The sequence below is a fragment of the Protobothrops mucrosquamatus genome, unplaced genomic scaffold (assembly GCF_001527695.2).
Source record: "Protobothrops mucrosquamatus isolate PMUCROS unplaced genomic scaffold, P.Mucros_1.0 scaffold468, whole genome shotgun sequence".
Lineage (NCBI taxonomy): Eukaryota > Metazoa > Chordata > Lepidosauria > Squamata > Viperidae > Protobothrops > Protobothrops mucrosquamatus.
This window is the reverse complement of record NW_015386789.1, coordinates 1,297,721-1,313,355: the sequence shown is the minus strand read 5'-3', so window position 1 is coordinate 1,313,355 and position 15,635 is coordinate 1,297,721.

The window sequence follows — 15,635 nt, the reverse complement described above, 5'->3', positions numbered from 1 at the left end:
TCATTTAAATATGAGCCAGCAGTGTGCTGCAGCTGCCAAAAAAGCCAACACAGTGCTAGGCTGCATTAACAGAGGGATAGAATCAAGATCACGTGAAGTATTAATACCACTTTACAATGCCTTGGTAAGGCCACACTTGGAATACTGCATCCAGTTTTGGTCACCACGATGTAAAAAAGATGTTGAGACTCTAGAAAGATTACAGAGAAGAGCAACAAAGATGATTAGGGGACTGGAGGCTAAAGCATATAAGGAACGGTTGCTGGAATTGGGTATGTCTAGTTTAACAAAGAGAAGGACGATGGGGGACATGATAGCAGTGTTCCAATATCTCAGGGGCTGCCACAAAGAAGAGGGAGTCAAGCTATTTTCCAAAGCACTGAAGGCAGGACAAGGAGCAACGGGCGGAAGCTAACCAAAGAGAGAAGCAACCTAGAACTAAGGAGAAACTTCTTGACAGTTAGAACAATTAACCAGTGGAACAACCTGCCTCCAGAGGTGGTGAATGCTCCAACACTGGAAGTTTTTAAGAAGAGACTGGACAACCATTTGTCCGAAATGGTATAGGGTTTCCTGCCTGAGCAGGGGGTTGGACTAGATGACCTCCAAGGTCCCTTTCAACTTTATTATTATTATTATTAATATTATTATTATTATTATTATTATTATTATTATTATTATTATTATTATTATTATTATTATTATTATTATTATTATTATTATTATTATTATTATTATTATGTGAGTTTTGCCCCATTTTACGACCTTTCTTGCTTCAGCTGTTAAGTGAATCACTGCAGTTGATAAGCTAGTAACACGGTTGTTAAGTGAATCTGGCTTCCCCATTTACTTTGCTTGTCAGAAGGTCACAAAATGGGATCAGGTGACCCTGGGATGCTGCAACTGTCATCAATATGAACCAGTTGTCAAGTGTCCAAATTTTGATCACAAGACCATAGGGATTGTCAGGTCCCCAAACCCTTATTGTCTTCCTTGCATATATAGTCTTATGCTCTTGTTTTGGGGCCTGCCATTTTGCTGGGGGGAGGGGGGATATTTGTTTTTGCTCGGGATAACTTTCATTTTCTACTCTTCTTCTCCTGCCTCTATCCCCTTGAGAAAGGAATGTGTCTCCCTAATCAGGGAGACGGTTACAGAGAAATGAAACTGGAGAAGACCTTGAGATGCATGCCAACTGTGCCAGTTACCCGCACATCGTGCCACATGTGGATTGGCTGGATTTCAGATGGGCATTATGACTCTGGTGGGAGGAGGAATATTGCTGGTTTAACTATACCGTTTAAGGGGGATTTTCCTCAGACCTCGCCTTGACTTCCCTACTGTCACTGACCCCTAATAAAAGTTTCCTTTTGAGACAATGCCTGTTTCAAGAGTTCTGCTTTCTTGGGTGGTTAGCTGAGGTGGGTCCTTACAGGGATGCTGCAATGTTTGTAAGTGTGAAAAATGGACATAAGTCCCTTTTTTCAGTGCCGTCCTAACTTCGAATGGTCATTAAATGAACTGTTGTAAGTTGAGCACTATCTGTACCTATGTTTCCAAGTAGACACCAAGTGACTTTTTTTTCTGCCTGTAGTCCCTGTTTTTCATGCCACAAAAAGAGGAGGAGGATGCAAAAGATCTGTCCTGCTGTTCACCTTGCCTGTATAAGCTGTCTGTCTGTCTGGTTTGATCTGTTTGGCCATCTGTATAGTCTGGATTTTCTCTCTTAATGGAGGAAGAGGTTGCATTGTATAGATCTATCTATCTGTATGAGGTTTCGCCTCCCACCCTCCGAATGTTCTATGGGCTGTACTCTATGGGCTTCATTAACATGCAAATGAGCAGGAGCTGACTGGCTCGTTTAGCTGCGACTGCTTTCAGACAGTCACGCAACAATGGAAATGCTAATCAGGTTCTAGAAATGGATGGGGCTTCTTTGAGAAGTGCAGACGAGGCAAGGTTTGGAGCACGGAAATCTCACTTCAGCCGCGTGGGGCTGGCAAAGGTAAGAACTTCTCTCTTGCTACCACCTGTTCCCGGATGAGGCTCCAGAGTGTAAAAAATGGAGGTGATCTACACACAACAGTCAACCTTTCTAGGGTAGAACATTTTGAATGCAGGACTGGGGTCAATCCTGGTTGTATGTATTGTTCTCTCATGAAAGTTGAGTTTGAAGTGACCATCTTTTAGAGACAATCACATCACAGACCATCCTTTGAATTGTGAGATTGGACTGGAACTGCCATGAGAGAACTTGTATAACTTCCAACTTTTTTACCACTTGTCACAATAATTCAAGCACAGGCGTCTCTGTAGAACATCAGACACAATCCAAGACCACCCAGCTAGATGAGGGCAGTTGGCCTCACAAATGTCCCTTCCTTATTCCTTTTCATCTAGAAGATTAATTAAGGTACCATTTGAGACATCAGCTGTTCCTGGATTACCTTTCTCTCTCTCTTTTTGCCTCTTGTTCTTCTTTCAGTGTATATCTTGATGCTCATTGACATACATTTATTTATTTATTTAGTGTATGGCTTATCATACATGGACTAGCAATATATATTAACATTTCATCTAGATTAGTAAAAGTCAATAAAATATAAATGTTAAAAAGATCTATGTGTAAAAAGAGTGCAGAGAAAAACAACACAGATGATCAGGGGACTGGAGGCTAAAACATATAAGGAACGGTTGCTGGAATTAGGTATGTCTAGTTTAATGAAGAGAAGGACGAGGGGGGACATGATAGCCATGTTCCAATATCTCAGGGGCTGCCACAGAGAAGAGGGAGTCAAGCTATTCTCCAAAGCACCTGAAGGCAGGACAAGAAGCAATGGATGGAAACTAATCAAGGAGAGAAGCAACCGAGAACTAAGGAGAAATTTCCAGACAGTTAGAACAATTAATCAGTGGAACAACCTGCCTCTAGAAGCTGTGAATGCTTTGACACTGGAAGTTTTTAAGAAGAGACTGGACAGCCATTTGTCTGAAATGGTATAGGGTCTGCCACTTGAGCAGGGGGTTGGACTAGAAGACCTCCAAGGTCCCTTCTATTCTATTCTATTCTATTCTATTCTATTCTATTCTATTCTATTCTATTCTATTCTATTCTATTCTCAAATACCAATGTCTAGGCCACCTAACCATGGAAGTGCAACATCATTTATATTAAAAAAAAAAGTCAGATACTGGACCAATATATGCCCTCAGCTTACAGCCAGTCACAATGTGATCTACAGTTTGACGTGAGACCCCGCAGTCACACTGAGGGGAGGACACTACCACTATGCCTCCTTTATACAGAGTGTGCCAGCAGGTGCCATGTGAGGTGCGAATCCTATTCAGGATTGTCCATTGCTGACAATCAAAGACTGGCACTTTTTTGTTGGGTCATTTATATGTCTTCCTATGACTGGCCATTCAGCGACCCATTTGGCTTTCCATTGGCATTCATTATTAGACTTTTCACAAGCACTTTTTTTTTTCAACATTAACTCACATGCTTCCAACCAATAAAGGAAATAAGAGTAATCACAAAGCAACGACATCATACACGTGAAAATCAAATGGTTTTTTTTTCTTTTCACCCTTCTTTTTGAAAAAAAAACTGCTTCTATTTTTCCCACAACAACCCTATGGGTCCGAATGGGACAACTGGCCAGTCGCATCACCCTGGCCACTTCACCCCGGTCCCTCCATCCCAGTCAACCCACCGTGGTTGCCTCTCCCCCATTGCACCACCATAGCTGCCCATCCCCAGTCACACCACCAAGGTTTCCATGCTGGCTTAGGAATTCTGGAAGTTGAAGTCCACAGGTCATAAAGTCTCCATAGTTGCCTAACCCTGTTCTAGGAGTTGGCATTATCTGCCTTCCTTTTTCCTTTTTCATTAATTAGTAAAGCTCCAGGTAACAGCTCTCTCGAGTCGAGCTCAGTTCCTTCTAGTGCCTCCAGGGACATAACCACATTGCTTTCTTGCCAATAATAAGGAATCATTTTGCAAATATTTGCAATGGGAATTATTGTTTTCTAACTTCCCAATCTAGTCTACAACCCTGGCAATTCCCTGATGGTCTCTTATTGAAGGACTAACCAGGTCCAACAAGTAACATTGGCTAGGTGGTGCCAACAATGGTGTCCACTCATTACCTCATGCTGCCACAATCCTATACCACTGGCTTTGCCATACATTGACATTCAAAGCATGTGCCTAGGACCAGGTTGCCTCCTGGTAATACAGCATCAGACTGAGAACTAAGTCTCGGTACTACTCCTTAATAGTTCCTTTATCTTTGCCCATATTATTTGCAAGAACAAGATAGATAGCAAATTACAGCTGGGGAGGTAGAACTACCATCATTTGGTGCTAACCCATTTGGTTTTAAAATTGCAGCCTTCAAACTAAGTGGAAATTGGAGTCATTCTTTAAAAAATATCAATTCTGCAACCCATTAGAGCTGAAAAACATAGAGAATTGAGAAAGAGGAAGTTTTAGTTTGGTTTTTGTTTTGATTTTTCTTAAAGCAACCCCCTCCTTCGCAAAAAACCACCCCATGCATCCGATTTCTGTTTCATGAAGTAGCATTATAATCTAGTTTTATTTTAACATTTTATTGTATTGACTTTCTTTACTACTGGATACCTTTAGTGGTACTGTATATAAGCAAGTACCTACTGGCACACTACTATAAATTTTTTAAATAAATGTTTTTAAGAGACTCTTCTGGATGCCAACACAACACACTTTCTCTCTTTAAGGGAACTAAATGTTCTTTAGCACATATTTATTCATTTGTTCTCTAAAAGAAACTCAAGCTAATAGCCATGGATCTCTACCCTAATATTACTTTATAATGTTCAACAACTCTTTTATATGTGAACAAGACTATTACAGGTTTTTCAACAAGCTTTAGTTAAAGCAGGGGTCAGCACAATTTGTGAAATTGCTCACACATTATATTCAGCTCAAAAGTGGCTTACTTATTTTTATCTTGAGTAAACCCTGTCACTTTAATTCAGAAGCCATGGCTTATGGCTTAGTAAATTACATAATAAACTCATCCAAATTTCATTTGCTCAGTAAACCAAGGCTAAGCAAACTATAGCTGGTGCAATGTTTGACCCAGCCTAAATCAGATTGGGCCATCTAGCTTTATTATGATCTGCTAAACCAGGCATGTCAAACTTGCGATGTCACGTGACGTCGTGTGACGTATCGGTACTTTTTCCCCATTGCCAATGGGATGGGCGTGGTTTCGGCGTGACGCATCTGGCCAGTGGACCGGCAGGTTGATAATGCTGTCTGCAGTGGGTATTCAGCTGTCACTCTTTCAGGCTTCAAACGTGAGTCTCTCCCAGCTATGCCAGATAACTAACTCAGGATCTTTTGCTTACAAAGGAAAAACTCTGTATCAGTGCTCATTCTAGAGACCCAACCAACCTAATGTTTGCATTAGGATAGGATAGGATAGGATAGGATAGGATAGGATGATACATTTCATCAGCTGAACTGAGTGACATGCACACGTTAAATTTGGTTACCTTAAGCCAGCAGTCTTCAAACTTGGCCCTTTTATGACTTGTGGACTTCAACTCCCAGAATTACTCAGCCAGCGTGCCAAGTTTGAAAATCCCTGCCTTAAGCCTTGGTAGTGCATGGTGATCTGGTTTTGTTTTGGGAGTTTCTATGTAAACCCAGCCTGCTTAGTTAATCTATAATTAAATCATAGAATCATGGAATCACAGAACCAGAAGGGACCTTGGAGGTCTTCTAGTCCAACCCCTTGTTCAGGACAGATTCATTATACCATCCCAGTCAAATGGTTGTCCAGTCTATTTTTGAAAACATCCAATGATGTAGCACCAACAACCCCAGGAGGCAAGCTATTCCATGGATTCATTGCTCTCACTGTCAGAAAATGTCTCATTTCTAGGCTGGAACTCTCTTTAACAAGCTTCCACCCATTATTTCTTGTTCTCCTCTCTGGTGCGTTGGAGAATAAAATCAATCCTTTCTTCTTTGTGACAGCCCCTCAAGTACAGGAACTGTCATGTCCCACCTAATCCTTCCTGTTATATATTATATATATATAAAGTTGTGTTAATCCCTGCTAAAGTGAAACTAACTTAACTGCAACTGCTTGTGAAGCTAAAATGAAACTAACCTTTAGATGACCTTGACTGTTAACTCCAACTGTTAAGGAGGAAAACTTTGAGCATTCATATTTGGGCGGGTTTTTCAAGTATTGTGATTGGTTAAGGCCCTGTGAGCTCAGAGTATAAATTACAGGCAATTACCTGCAGTTCTCTAGTTCTAGTTTGAGTCAATAAATAATGTTGTAACTATGCTGGTCTGCTCCTTGCCTACTGAAGCCCACTACACAATACTTCCCTTTGATGGGCTAGATATACCTAGCTCCCTCAAACATTCATCATATGATGTAGCCTCCAGACCCTTTATCATCTTTATTGCTCCTCTCTGCACACTTTCCAGGGTCTCAACATCTTTTTTGTATCGTGGTGACCAAAACTGGACACAATATTCCAAGTGTGGTCTCACACAGTGGTGGGATTCAGCCGGTTCGCACCCCTTCGGTAGAACCGGTAGCTAATTTTTTGTTGCCCAGGCCCAGAATGGACTTCCGGAAGCAGCATCCACACAGAGAACCGGTTGTTTACAAATTTGAATCCCACCACTGGTCTCATAAGAACAGTGTAAAGCAGTACTATCATTTCTCATCTTTATGCTATATCTCAGTTGAAGCAGCTTAGGACTTCATTGGATTTTTGCATTACTGTTTATACTGTGTGAAGCCCCCCCTCCAAACATGTCAATCTAATAACTAAGTTAAGCATCGGACACAAACCTAATCAGTGTCTTTCTTCTGGATTCTGCCACCAGGCTGGTCATATCCATCTTCACCCGATTGCTAAACTTGTCAGAACTATCATGTTCTCATTCCCTTTGAATTCCTGGAGCTCTGAGGCCCTGCCTTTTTCCAGGTTGTTTTTAGTTTCATACCAAGCCATATTTATGCTTTAAGAGCACAGGGCTGGTAAACTGGAGTCCTGTTGTAGACTATTGGGGGCAAAATCTAGCCTAGAGATATATCTGAAATGAGAGAGAAGAGAGCACTGGGCCACCTGTGGATGGCATTTCCTGTACGTCCATGGCCAGGTGGAGAGAAACAGCTGCTAATGTCAGACCGGCATCTCTCCCAGCAGAAGTTAATGGCTTCTCTGCTGTGAAGGTCATCTCATTAAGAGAAGCAAGATTTCAGTCACCCACTCCAGGGGTACAAGATGGCACCCTCCTAGTGAAGCCTGACCTTTTCAGCCTGCAAGTGAGATGGGCAGCAGCACGCATAAAGCTCACCGCCACCCAAACAGCACTTTGTTTCTCAGACACCTAACATCTCCCAAGCAGCAGTTCTGAACTTTTCATTCTTGCCACTTGTCAACTCCTGAAGGCTGGAAGAGGGAGGAGAATAGAGGGGGGAAAGCTGTCCTGGTTGGCCATTTATTGGTACTGTAATCAGTTGTTGAATATTCCTTTCCCCCCCCCAGAATGAACAGAGATGTTTTTCCGCTGATAATAAACCATGTAGTCATCCCAAAGGTGCTTTTTTTCAAAAGGCAACTGGGCATTCTTGGTTTAACACATAAATGTTTAGCTTTTCACCCAAGAAGCTTCTTCAGTTCTAAATTCAGTTCATTTTCAAAGAAAAAAAAAGCAAGAAAGTCAAGTTGCCTTTTGGAAAAAACATCTTTAGGACAACCATGACCTGGATGATTCAGAATCTCCATAGACTTATATACTGCTTCAGTGCTTTAAAGCCTTCTCTAAGCAGTTTACAGAGTCAGGATGTTGCTCCCAACAATCTGGGTCCTCATTTTACTGACCATGGAAGGATGGAAGGCTGAATCAACCTTGAGTGACTCAAAATCAAATTCCTGGAGTGAACAGGGAGTTAACCTGCAGTGCTGCATTCTAACCACTGAGCCACCATGGTTCTTAGTAAATCAAAATTACATTATAACTTAGCGGTGGGATGTAGTTAGTGCAGCTGATGGGCACCTCCAATTGAGCTGAGTGCTTGATCTCTCCCTGAAAGGCAGGAAGGAAAGAGCAGAAGACCTCCTAGTTTCCACTGAGTAACACTACAGGGAGAGGCAAAATCACAAGTAATTTGAAGGCAACATTGGCTACCCAATTGCATCATAGAGTCGGGGGGGGGGGGGGGGGAGAGCAACACACACATTTGTGCCCCTGTTCACAAATTCATACTCCACCATCAACTACAGCATTGTTTTTCAACCTGAGCAACTTTAAGATGTATAGACTTCAACCCCCAGAATTCTCCAGCCAGGTTGCTTTAAGATTTAAGAATTTTGGAAGTTGAAGTCCACATATCTTAAAGTCACTGAGGTTGAGAAACACTGAACTACTACCTTCTTATTGGCAGAGAGGGAGGAGGAGAAGGCTCCTGGTGATCCTGTTTCTTCTGTCAATCAACTTCTGGAAGAAGAACTGCCAGTACTTGGGGAGAAATAAGGAATTCTTGCTGCTCCTGGATGTCACTGCATATGGCCTGGGGAGTGGGAGGTTCTCTACCTACGTGCAGAGGAAAAATGAGCATCATCTAAACTCCAGGAGAGTCCTTTAAAATTGGTATATCCCTGGCAGCCCTTCAAATAAAGCAGTGGTTCTCCAAGTGTGGTTTGGAGACTTCCGGGGTCCCTGCAAGCTTTTCAGTAGGCCTGCAAAATCAAATATTTTAAAATGTCTTAGTTTACATCTTTAATAAATATTGGTAGATATAACCCACATAAACCAATGCTTTTTGACAGGGGCAGGCAACTATAGGCAACTTTCTGACCTATCAACTCCCAGAATTCTATGAACTATGTTGCCTCAGATCGGAAAGTTGCCATGGTTACCCATCCCTGCTCGTTGAGGTCCTCAACATTTTTTTTTTAAAAAAGTAATAATGTAAAAGGGTCCTGAAAACTGCTGAAATTTTAAAAAAAGCTTTCTTATGGAGGAGAATTCTTGGCAAAATAAATGACCCTGCAAGAACTATTGGCTCCTGAGTTGGAAAATAAGACCCACAGGATCCTGCTCAAGTCTCTTTCTCCTTCAGCGAAGGCAAGACTGAATCTTGCACTGGCATTTTTTGTGTGCTTTGTGCTGGTCTCCCCAAAGATTGTGCTTGCAACAGGCTTCTTCTGCTGCTGTTGTGTGCTGATGGGTATTTCTCCAGCTGGAGAATTAATCCTTTGTGAGTGCAAGGAATTCTACCTAATTGCTCCCTTCCTGTGCTTAGCGTGTGATTTTAATGGCTGCTTGTGCACAGAGGGCAGTGGCAATTGGGCTGCTGAGCCCCTCGCACTTGCCTTCCTTCTTGCAAATGAGAAAAAGCTCACAGTGAGCACTATTACGGCCATTCTGCTGTAGCACCTGGTCTAAAGGCTCCTCCACCTGCAGAGATGAGCACAGCATCCCTAGTCTGGGTTTCAGACAAAGTGGGAAAGGAGGCGGAAAGAGGGGAGGAAAAGGAGAGAGCAAGAAAGAAGATCTCTGGCAGAAGCTGGTGCACATGCCTGCTTAATAGAGAGAATCGGATAGAGTTGTGCCTTTTGCTTCCAAGAAATGCCACCAAATCTCCTGGGGTCTGATAGCTGCAGCTTCAGCTGCCCTCAAATCAAATTGTGAGCGCTCTTAGCTAGCACCAGGGCAAGGGTTCAGGCCTCTCCTGGCCTCCAAATTGTCAGTCCCTACAGCATTTTCTGGTCATTTGCTGAATGACATTCCTGGCCTCAGTTATAATGTATTGTACAATTATTAAGCATTCTACTGTTCTTGTTTAGTAGTTCCCTGCCCAGCTGGGGTCCTCACATATGGAAATGGCTCAATGTTTGGTTTCTCAATGGAATAGAAAGAAGCTGACCCTCTCAGCCACAGCTTTAAAACAAAAAGGTGCTCAGCTAAAATGGTTTTGCAGATTTTCTCTTTTTTGGCCATATTTCAACCATCTTACGGCAAAAGGCAGGTTCTGCATGCAGGTCACCTCCTGGCATTACTTGGAAGGAGGAGATTGGTGGACTGTAGGAAAATCATCTGCTTGAAATTCTGTGGAGATCTGCAAGTCAGAGTCAACTCAGATAGTAATATTAGGATATTGGGACCAATATTAGGAGTTTGGGACCAAAACTTCTTGATATCACTGGATTGTCTAATCACTACATTTGTCTATGGAGTTTCTCAGTCATCCTGGTCATGGCTGTCCCAAAGGTGCTTTTTCAAAGGCAGCTGGACTTTCTTTGTTTTTTCCTTGAACACATTTTGCTTCTCATCCAAAAAGCTTCTTCAGTTCTTAAGTTTCCCATCTCCTCCTTCAAAGGAATGCCAGGAGGAGAAGTAAAGCAAAACGTCTTCAAGGGGAAAAAAAGTCCAGTTGCCTTTTGAAAAAGCACCTTTGGGATAATCACTGGGTGATTGAATGGAGAAGGAAGTCAACCTAGTAAACAAGGCAGCTTTCTATCATTCTACAACCCTTCCATTTTGTTTCAGCCAATTTGCTGCATCATGTGCCTTGCAGGCTATTAACGTAATGCTTCACTGCTTTTGTACCTTGGCCTTAACCCAACAAGCATCACACCATGGATGAGTCTGCTGTGAAAGCAAAAAAAGAGGAGGAAAAATCTCCACACCCAACAGAGAAACATATCCACCAACACTTTACCGACTGAAAAATGAAACCTATCTCTGTTCCTATGCCAAATATCAGTCAAGGATTTGCCTCTACTCAACGTGGATTCTAAAGACACCTTAAATGATGATGTGTGCATTTACTCTGACTGTTCTTCTCTAACTCCTGAATTAGGTTGGGTTGGTCTTTCTTCTTTAAAAAGAGTATACGAGCCTTGTTGGACCACACCAACAGCAACTGGGATCCGCATCTTACTTTTGATAGATAGATAGATAGATAGATAGATAGATAGATAGATAGATAGATAGATAGATAGATAGATAGATAGATAGATAGATAGATAGATAACCTTTATTGTTATTTTTTTCCTGTGGGCACAATGGCACACATTAAAAATGAAATTTAGTTGCTTCCTCTCAAAGTGTACACATACATAACACATTTAAAACATATTATATACAACATATGTATAGACCTACACCATTACATATAAGTAACATATAAATATTATTCACTGTCCATCTTGAATACATAATGGAGGAGGAAGCTTTAGAGTTCTGTAGTTATTAACCTTGTATGTACTAATCATAGTAGCTAACCAAGGGGTCTCCCAGGGGACTCAAAGATTCTTACAAGAATTGTTCCCCCAACCAATTAATATTTTGTTAGTAGCCTCCTGTAAAAACTCCATAGATTTTACATGTGCATATACACCACTCAATCATATATGCACCAGATCAGCTACAGACCTAGCAGCTTAATTTGTGTAACACGATAAGTTCAATCTTGATTAAGCTTTCTGTATTTAGTATACTGGGTGAACTTATATTATTTGTTTATAGTGCAAGGCATTATGTAAATCCAAAAATCTGGTTAATTTAGTAATCTGTCATATAAACACAGCCCCATCACCCTTACAGCCATGTTCCCACACAGTGGTAACATGCATGACTTGTATAAACTTTGAGCAAGGAACCAGATGGCTACAAATTAAAGGGAAAACAATTGTTAGATTTCATCTCCAGGGAGATTCTCAATCATCCATGTCATGGTTGTTCCAAAGGTGTTTTTCCCAAAAGCAACTAGACTTTCTTGTTTTTTTTCTTTGAAAATGTTTCACTTCTCATCCAAGAACTGAAGAAGCTTCTTGGATGAGAAGTGAAATGTTTTTCAAAGAAAAAAAAAAGTAAGTCCAGTTGCCTTTTGGGAATGCACCTTTGGGACATTTCATGGAGTCCCATTTCTGCTTCTCCAATCCCATCTCCTGAATGTCTTTGCTCTGCCATCTTCCTTGGAGCTGACCCAAATTTCCTTTAATGCTGTCTTAGCAGGAAATGATTGCTGCACCCAGCTCTCATAATTAAAATGGAGTAATGAGTGCTAATGGATATTTATTTGATTGTTATCTTGTCATGCATTTATTGATGCAGATAAATTCAGAATCATTAAATGCTTTATCTAGCCCAACAGTTCACAATCTCTGCGGGAATCTCAGTTCCTGCCACGACTTTGGCCATAGCTCTGAAACAAAAGAGTGATTCCATCTTTGCTTTCTAAAGATCCTTTTTTCCCAACACCATTTTCCTCCTTGAGGAAAAAGTCTCCCTAGGCTGTGCTCTAAAATACTTCCTACAAACCCCATGTTCTGTTTATCTAAAATGCATGAACCAAGAACAACCTTCCTGCAGCTTAGTGTTCTTCAGATATGCCCAGAGGACCAAATTCTAGAACTCTTAGCCAACCAGCAGATCTGGAGAGCACTTGGTTGAAAAGGCTGGTCTATGAAGTAAGTTTAGTTATACCTAGCAAGCTTTATGATTGATATCAAACAAGAATATTCACCTGTAGGAGATCTGTTTACTGATTTTACTGAGCGTGCTCCATAACTATGGAGTACTAATAAAAATGGGGACAAAGTGGATGGAGTGGAATAGTTGGAAAAAGGTACAGCTATCTGGCCAAAGCCTTAAATTCAACACTGTCCCCTTAATTGCAGCCATTTAGCAATGTTCACTTCAAATTTATGCTAGATCTCTTTCACTTGACTTTACAAGCACTATGGGGAAATGTAAGAATTAATGCTCAAATAATTATACACACTTATTTTTAGGTTTACATCTATGGATAGTGACTCATATGGAGTAAGAATAATTCCTAAGGACTGAAGCTTGGATGAGATAAGAATAGCAAACTCTTCAATAGGGAAGCTTCCTTCGGTGCTTGGAGCCAATTTAAGATACTGTAGATTAAAATTGCTTTTGATTTTAGATCACTTGGAATGGGAGTTTACCATAGTTAAAAGCAAAATCCACAACGGGAAAATATTCTAATTTTTTCACGTTATCAGTGAGGTCTCAATCAACTAGTTGCAGATGATTATCCTTCTCCAGGGACTTATTTCAAGATTTTCCTCCAACTGACTTGAATTCCGGAGATATCACTGCCTTTTTCTGAGTTAGATGGGAGACAAGAAAATCCTGTTGATTTGATTCAGTGCCTATTTCTCCAATGACAGAAAGAAAATGTGTGCCACATCAACCACTATTAATTGTGTTTTGTAGGGACAGAAGAGTTCTTATATACAAGAAGGACCATTCTCCTCAGGGAAGCTCTGACAACTGTTGGTTAGCAATTTGCTATTTCAACTGATCCATAGTACTAGATCTAGCATAACTCTATAAGCAACAAAGCAGGCCTCTTTCTTTTGCAGGACTGGAAATGCGGAAAAAGCATATCTTAAAAATCTTTTTTTTAAAAAAACAAAAACCATAAACATCTTTGAAACTGTGGCTTGGTTTTAAAGTCCAGATCCATTTTTCCACTAGTACTTGTGGTTCTTGATTTTCTGTTATGCAAAGCTCACTTACCAGTCCTTGACTGTGATGGCCATCCATTTCTACATACCTCAATTTCATAGTGAGTATTACAAGAAACTGGGACTAGTGAAAACATACATTATGATGATCTTCCTCCATTGTTGAAGGAGTCCAAGCAATCCCATGCTGGGGTATAATTGCAGAAAAGGATGGATTTACTGTTTCAGCAAGCTCTTAAAATCATATCCTGGCCTAGGAGATTTCCAAATTTCCTTCATTATCATATTGTTAGATTTTGCTTTTAACATCATGAACCCCAAAGCAGTCAGAAAACAAAACTACACCCCATCTATGAACCAACCTCCCAAATAATTTTGTCATTAATATTTAAACAAGGCCAACCTTGTCACATCTCATTAAATGATGGTGTCATCCTGGGCTTGTCATGCATTCTCAGTTGAAATTTTATGGAGTTTTCATCAAGATGTTGACTTTTCATTGCCTAAATAGTATTCCAAGTTATATCATACACTATCTGAAAAATAGTACTAACTGTGAGAGGGATCTCAGAGTCCTAGTGGACAATTCCTTAAATAAGAGCCAGCAATGTGCTGCAGCTGCCAAAAAAGCCAACACAGTGCTAGGCTGCATTAACAGAGGGATAGAATCAAGATCACGTGAAGTGTTAATACCACTTTATAATGCCTTGGTAAGACCACATTTGGAATACTGCATTCAGTTTTGGTCACTACAATGTAAAAAAGATGTTGAGACTCTAGAAAGAGTACAGAGAAGAGCAACAAAGATAATTAGGAGACTGGAGGCTAAAATATATAAGGAACGGTTGCTGGAATTGGGTATCTCTAGTTTAATTAAAAGGACTAGGGGTGGCATGATAGCAGTCTTTCAATATCTCACGGTTTGCCACAAAGAAGAGGGAACCAAGCTATTCTCCAAAGCACCTGAAGGCAGGACAAGAAGCAAAGGATGGAAACTAATCAAAGAGAGAATCAACCGAGAACTAAGGAGAAATTTTCTGACAGTTAAAACAATTCATCAGTGGAACAACCTGCCTCCAAAAGCTGTGAATGCTCCAACACTGGAAGTTTTTAAGAAGGGACTTGACAGCCATCTGTCTGAAATGGTATAGGGTTTCCTGCCTGAGCAGGGGGTTGGAATAGAAGTCCCTTCCAAGTCTGTTGTCATCATCATCATCATCATCATCTTTCTGGAGTCTGGACAGATAGATGTTTCCCCACTGTCCTGCAACCCCTCTCTCTTCGTCATCAATATTACTCATCTTACTTCAAGAGAGAGAGCCTCAGGAGATTACATCAGACTAGTAGAAGGGATCCAGTACCGTGGTGCCAGGTCTAGGAAATCTCACTGCAGCCAACTTGCCATGGCCATCTCAACACAGCCAGCTTGCCACAACCAGCTTGCACGTTGTCCCATTCCAGTGGTGCCAAGTACCTCGTGTGCACCAAGGGCATTGAGATGCCACACTTCTCTGCCCATTGCAAAAAAGCTAAGCCTTGGCCAAAAAAAAAAAAATCCTGGCAGGTTTGTGTGACAATGATTATCCTGTGCCTCCAGGCATGAAATGCAATTAACCTCCTCTGCACAAGAAAAACCAGTAGAGTTAGCATCAGTCACCTCCTAACAACAGCTAGGCCATTTCCAAAGCTGAAAAGGAAGAGGGAAAAACAGAAACAGACTTAAGAGCTAGCAGAAAAGCTCCAGGGCCCCAAGCTCTGAGAGCATCAAAGCTTCCAGTCCATTGCTAATGGGCAAGTGGTTATTTTTTTGATCCTGAACCACATGAGAAATTGATGCTGTGGCATACTCGCATTTAAAAATAGCAGGGAAGATGTTTTATTGGAACGCTTGGGCTAAACACAGGACCAACATTTAAATCAGGTAATTTCTAATGTTGTTTCAGAGGTTTTGACAGGTTGACTGTTAAGCAAAACTTTCATACGATATTCCTTTGACAATATATACAATTGAAAGATGTATGAATTAAATAACATGGCTCAGATGCTCTAGTCTAGCAGCTTCCAACGTACATTCAGTTTTAGGATTTTAAGTGCCTTTTTAAAGG